The sequence below is a fragment of the Synchiropus splendidus genome, chromosome 5 (assembly GCF_027744825.2).
Source record: "Synchiropus splendidus isolate RoL2022-P1 chromosome 5, RoL_Sspl_1.0, whole genome shotgun sequence".
Classification (NCBI taxonomy): Eukaryota; Metazoa; Chordata; class Actinopteri; order Syngnathiformes; family Callionymidae; genus Synchiropus; species Synchiropus splendidus.
In genome coordinates this window covers 26584001-26590000 of record NC_071338.1, presented here as the reverse complement: position 1 = coordinate 26590000, position 6000 = coordinate 26584001, and the positions used below count along the sequence as shown (strand labels likewise).

The 6000-nt window shown below is 42.4% G+C and overlaps 1 protein-coding gene across 2 annotated transcripts in view; it reads right to left on the bottom strand.

The window, feature by feature from the left end:
- Positions 1–3081, bottom strand: part of cpne7 (copine VII) — a 47816-nt gene extending 44735 nt beyond the window's left edge. The window contains exons 1-2 of one of the 2 annotated variants that reach the window (XM_053864912.1): positions 3002–3022; positions 574–746 (exon numbers count right to left, since the gene is read on the bottom strand). The gene's annotated coding sequence lies outside the window, so the exon portion shown is untranslated. Of the gene's footprint in view, positions 1–573; positions 747–3001 lie in introns of both variants that reach the window. The other variant, XM_053864911.1, reaches the window with a different exon arrangement.
- Positions 3082–6000: the final 2919 nt, after the last annotated feature.

The following is a 6000-nucleotide window of genomic DNA, read 5'->3' as shown; positions in this document are numbered from 1 at the left end:
CAGGAGAAGGGTGTTGGGTGCAACCTTTTGTAGCAGCTGCCCCCACAACCCGACAACGGATAAGCAGTTGAGGATGGATGAAGGTCCTTCGATTTTATTCCTTATTATTGTGGTGATAGCTGATGACACAACAGCAGCATTACACTTGGGGTGGTCATAAAGGGGGCAAATAAGAATTGTCAAGTCTGGACATCAGCATTCAAGAAGTTGAACTGCTGCAGTGCATTATGGATCGCTGTGCTTCTTAAAGGCAGGCGATCTCAAGAGGGAAAGTTTCTTTCTCTATGTGCTTGCTTTAGTGTTCTTCAAATACTCTGGTTTCCTCCCACAGACCCAAATACACCCAGACTGCCTGATGATGCTGAGTCACCTGTAGGTGTGAGCATATGTGTGGTTGACATGTGCTTCCTATAGCCCTTGCTAGCTGGCAGTGGTCTTTGAAAAGCTGCTGCAGTTGCAGCATCCACTTCTACGGAGAATAGTTTAGATCTTGAAACAGAAGGGGAGGCTTAAGTCTGCAAATGTTCCCTAAAATTGGACTGCAATGACAGACAGACGCTGGCTTGATCGTACTTGATTTCTCCGGGGCTGGAAAAATCCTCTGGTGGAGCCTGGTTCGTATTTTGGCAGAAATAAATGAAGGCTCTGATCCACCCTGCCTTAGATGTTCAGGTAACTCGTGCAGCTCTGCACCTGCATCCACGTCGTTTAAAAGTTAGAAACCTCCTGACAGACGTCCTGGACATCTGAGGTGATAAAACAAGCAGATAACAAACACCAGTGGTTCGTAAGATATTCAAATGTCCTTATCAACAACCCACACAGTCTTTTCCTGGGTCGTCATCTCTGACCATGTCTAGTTTGGGAAACAGTCTGAATCTAAGCCACCGTTATTGGATCCTTCCTACACGAGGAATCATCATTTCATGCTCCTCTGTGAGGTTATTGGCTGCAGGGGCTGGTGAAAATCATTTGTTTGTCCTTGGCTGAATGTCACGGCAGGTCCACCCCAAAAATATGGTTGGAAAAAAAGTAATAATGTGAAGTATTTAGAGTTGATTTCTTAACAGGAAACAGATCGAATTCCCAATGGATAGGAGGTCATCCTTTATCTCACAGGTTCACTGCCTGTGGGAATACGGTTGCTAACTGCACCGGTTAATGCGTATTGATTTCTTGTGTTGTGACATCCTCCTGCCACTAGATGGCATTATTTTACATTGGTGTCCAACAGGCTTCCTTCCAACTATTACATTCCTACAATTATTACAGTGTCATTAGACCCTGTAACAATGGATCTAATAAGGAATGTTCTAGCACTTTCAATAGCTCCAACGTCGTGTCCCTGAGTCATTGTAGTAAGTACAGACGAGTGAGGTGAAATATAGTCCGCACACTGAACCCAGCTAAACCTCATTTTTTTCATAGTCGTTGACTGTATTGTTCTACTTTTGTAGCACAGTCCAGTGATGTGCAAATAAACTGTTTCAGTTTCTGCACATTACTGCGGAGGTGTCGAGTGAGTCCTTGTCAACTGTACACTTGTACAATGTATAAAGTGATGTCATCAGCAAACGTCAGCTCGGACACATCTTCCAGGTCCGATTCCAGGTCATCTTATTGTGGATACAGCAGTTTCATGTTGAGCCCAAATCATGTTCATTTGAAGTGACAAAAACATTTATTTTTTTTAATCCCAACATGAAACTGAACAGCGAAACGTCACCAGAAGGTGGCAGCCTGAGCAGCTTCTGTGGCTGCTTGGCTACACTCACTTCACTTCATCTGAAGTACTTGCTGTATACAGCTCAGTTAATGCGCAACTTTTTAAACAAATAATGAGGTATTAAAAACAAAGAGTTGAAATCCATTGAATGAATGGGGTAGTGATGTCAGTGCTACAAAGTACACGACCAAGACAGTGGGGATGATCCTGACTAGATAAGTGCCGTGTCATCCCCACGTCTTTGCACCTACCCGCGACTGAACAACGTGGTGTATTAATTATCCAGCAATTACTGTCTGCTACTTGCTTTAATGATACATAGGATCGGCGATAACTTTGAACAGGCCTGTAGTGGGCTCCAAGACATGATGGTATAAAGGGCTTGTTTGAGAAGCGTAACGGAGCAGAGGTGACCTTTGAACTTATATTTATATTTTTCTTTTGTTTTGTTCTATGTTTATATTGAAATATCCTTAAAAAAATTAGCAGAAAAGAAGGTGGATTTCACCAAAGTCAGTATGAGCTGGTCAAGTGACTTTGCTGAATTAAAGAAAAACAATCTTTAAGGAAATAAAAGGAGGATATTCATTTAACGTTTATTGTTGAAGCATCGGCGATTACAGACAGGCGTGAATGTGACTTGGACCAAAACTGTTTGTGGGTTGGGAATTGTACCACTGACTGAGTCTGGCACTCTTGGTCTGGAGACGTCCAAATCTGGACGTCGCCTGAAGACGTGACGTGCATAGATCACAACACAACTCTAGCTGTGTCACACATAACCAGTGAGAGAGACGCCAAGGAGTATTTCCAATTTAAACATGATGTAAATGGATGATATTTCTTAATCCATCGCAGCTTCAACACACTGGGCGATACAGGTGTATAAGCGGAGGTTTTTAAACCTGTTACAACTCTTCAGAAAAAGAAAATCTAGATTTAATTTCAGCGCCAACAGATCTCTTTCCTCTTTGTTTCGGGAGATACATCGCATTCAAGTGTCCCTTTTCTAGAACCGCATCCTTCAGAGTCAGAGACTTTTCAAGTCCCCGTCAATTCCAACAGGCTCCTCCAGCACCGCGGACAGCGCCCACACGTGCGCTCGCAGCCTCCGAAGTCCAGCGCGCAGAAATGTGTTGATTCTGACTTTGCTGTTGGCGTCATGACAAGTGAATCCAGCTCATGTAAACGGTTTGAACTCACTGACTGAAGCAAACAAACGCTGACTCCAGCAAAGCGCGGCTCGAGAGAAAAGAAGTGGAAGTGCGTTCCTACCTGTTCGTGGCTCGTCGCTCTCCAACACAGCAGTTAAATTGCGGTCAGAAACACGCGCACGCTGGTGTTTTGTCTCCGCTCACTGGTCTCATTGGTCGCAGCTGCGCGCAGGGAGGAGGAGAGGGAGGGAGGACTGGTGATGCAAGTCACTTACAGTCGATTATCCGCGCTCACATGCAGCTGAATCAGACGCTGGCTTCTCTGCATGTCGGGATTAAACCCAAAAATCCGATGCTGATTCTTTAACATTGTGTATGTGGCCAGCGCTTTGAATTGATCTGACCATTCCGGAGTGATTTTATTTAAACTCAACTATCTGTTTAATGTTGCTTTTTTTTCTAAATGTAGGTTGAAAATAAATTAACTTTAATCAAACTTAAAAAAACACTACAATGATACACTGTATTTTCATGACATTTTTATTTACACATTTTTATTTGCACTTTATCTCAAGCACTAAATTACTGATTAAATAACCTATAATAAATGAGTATATTCATGCTGTTAATCGCTTTAAAAATATATAATAAATTGAGTTAACAATTGCAATGATTAATCACAATCTGTATCACATTATTTTATTTTATTTTATTTTATTTTATTTTATTTTATTTTATTTTATTTTATTTTATTTTATTTTATTTACATCACTTTATTTCGAAGCACTTTCCTAGTTGGTGGAACCCCCACTGACCATGGCAATAAATTCTATTCTGATTCTGATTTTGAAATTCCAGGGAGAAAGAACCTTTACTTTGTAGCCATTAGAAACTGCTAGAACAAAGGAGAGTTGTCATCAATTGGTAAAATAAAGAATAAAAAAAAACTTCTCCCAACTAACTGACCTTCAAGGCTTGTTCAGCATCATACCATATAAATCCTTAAGACTTGAAATAAAACCGTAATATGTTTAAAAATACATATTCTTTAACTTGAAAGCATCATAATGACAAACATTTCCTGCAATGATTTATTTAGTATTTGATATAAAAAAGATGGCATACAGTGGCCGTGTATTTATTTGAAATGTTCATTTGACAATATTAACAATGAAATATGACAAAATGTGGATTTTAAATCTACGCTCTAATATAAAGAAAACAAACTGTTTTGATTTATTTACATATTTATTAATCCATGCATTGCTCTTTAAACTAATGACAGATGCTGTCAAGTAAATGTCTCTTGTGTGACTGCAAATCTCCGGCTGTGGTTGGATTTTAATGGTCAAGCAGTACACTGTGAGTACTCTTGTCCCACTAGTGGTTCCATACAAAAGTGCACTACACGCTGAGCTTTTATTTCACCATCTGAATTCAGGCCTGCTCCAAAATAGCATCCTTGAAGTTGAAGAACCATAAGCTTACACCACCGTAATGATGATCGACTCTTTGAGTCTTTAAGTCCAAATGTCCTGTCAGTGCTGTCTTTGATGTCGTAGATCAATAATGGTCAGCCGATCACGTTTCAATCAATCGCAGCTTGTTCATTTATGTAGCACCTCTCACAGCCCATTACATGGAGGGAGAGCTGGTCAGACGGGTCAAGAGGAACAGGAAGGCACAGACGGAGCATGACTGCTGCTGTCAGTCTCAGTAGAGAAGGGAAACAACCTCTTCATCCAGTACAGTGTGTTCTCCAGCTGTACTCTGCTCATCATCCTTTCAAATGTGCCTGTGTACTTCATACATCTGTTCACGTCGACAATTTGAAAATAGAGTCTTTCAAGTCAAGTCTATCTATGTCATGTCCGCTTGTCTCCATGCTTTTATTGTTGCTGTCATGTCCGGGGTTTTCCATGCTTTTATTTTTGTGATTCCCGGTTGTTCCCACGTTGCCCGTTCCTTGTCTCTCTCCAGCTTTCCAAGCGACACAGCTGGCGTGCATTTGGTAATGGGACTCTCCCGGATATCAACTCCTCTACGCCAGCTTGTGTTGCCAGATGGTTACTTCGCGTTCCTCCGGTAAACTCTCCCAAGACTCCACTCTCTCGCTAACCTTCCTTGAATATTTAAAATCCTCCTTCAGCTTCCGTCTTAGTTCTCGTCCTTCTGGCTTCATTTCTGTTTTCACTTTCATTCTCCGGTCAATTCTGCGTATTAGTATTTTGTAGATCTCACCTTTTGTTTTCTCACAGATATAGTTATTGCCTCGTGTGTGTGTGTGTGTTTTCCACCACCAAGCGTTGATTGGGCCTCGCGAGTTTATGTCCGAGTGCATTTGTCTTTACCCCGTTTGTTTTTTCTGTTCCCCAGCCCTTACATGTCGTTCCCGGTCCGTGTTCTGGTTCTGGCGCATTTTGTTCTTTGTTCCTGTTCGTCTGTGTTTCATCTTGTCATTGTTTCCTAAACTCCTAATTTAATCTGGTCTCTGAGCCTTCTGTCGACCAGTACACATCGCACCCGAGTCTAACATCAGACAGCTATGACAATCTGTACGTTTTAACATGAAGTCCTAAACCCATGGTGGCTCAGTCCTGACCTTGCACAGCTTGTGCTCTATGACCTGCAGGAAGTTCTCACCGTTCATGAAGCTGAAGATCCCATCCACGCTGTGTTCCACATCAGGCCGCTGTGAAGGTCCTGTTTAGCAGAGCAACATCTGACGGACAGATGCTGAAGCCGCCGTCCGCACACCTGACCTCTTCCTTCAATTGCTGTTTGATTCAAACACAGCGTCCCAGTTTAGAAGGTGGTGGTCGATGAATAAATGATCTGAACAATCCCAAACTATCTCAGACAGGGTTTATCTGCTCACTTAAATTGCCTCAATCTGTTGTCCCGCAATCAGTGAGGCAGCTTTCATTAGTCCTGAGCCCAGATTAAGATGGTGAACGATTGACTTCGCGCTGTACTGACCGCTGCACATTGATAAACGGCCTCAGCAGCTGCATGGGAAACGCTGCTAGCAAGAGGAAGCGGCTCCAGCTCTGGATGGGAAGTGGAAACGTGTCAGTCATGACTGGTTAGCCGAGGCGCTAACAGAGGTGGCTAGTTGAG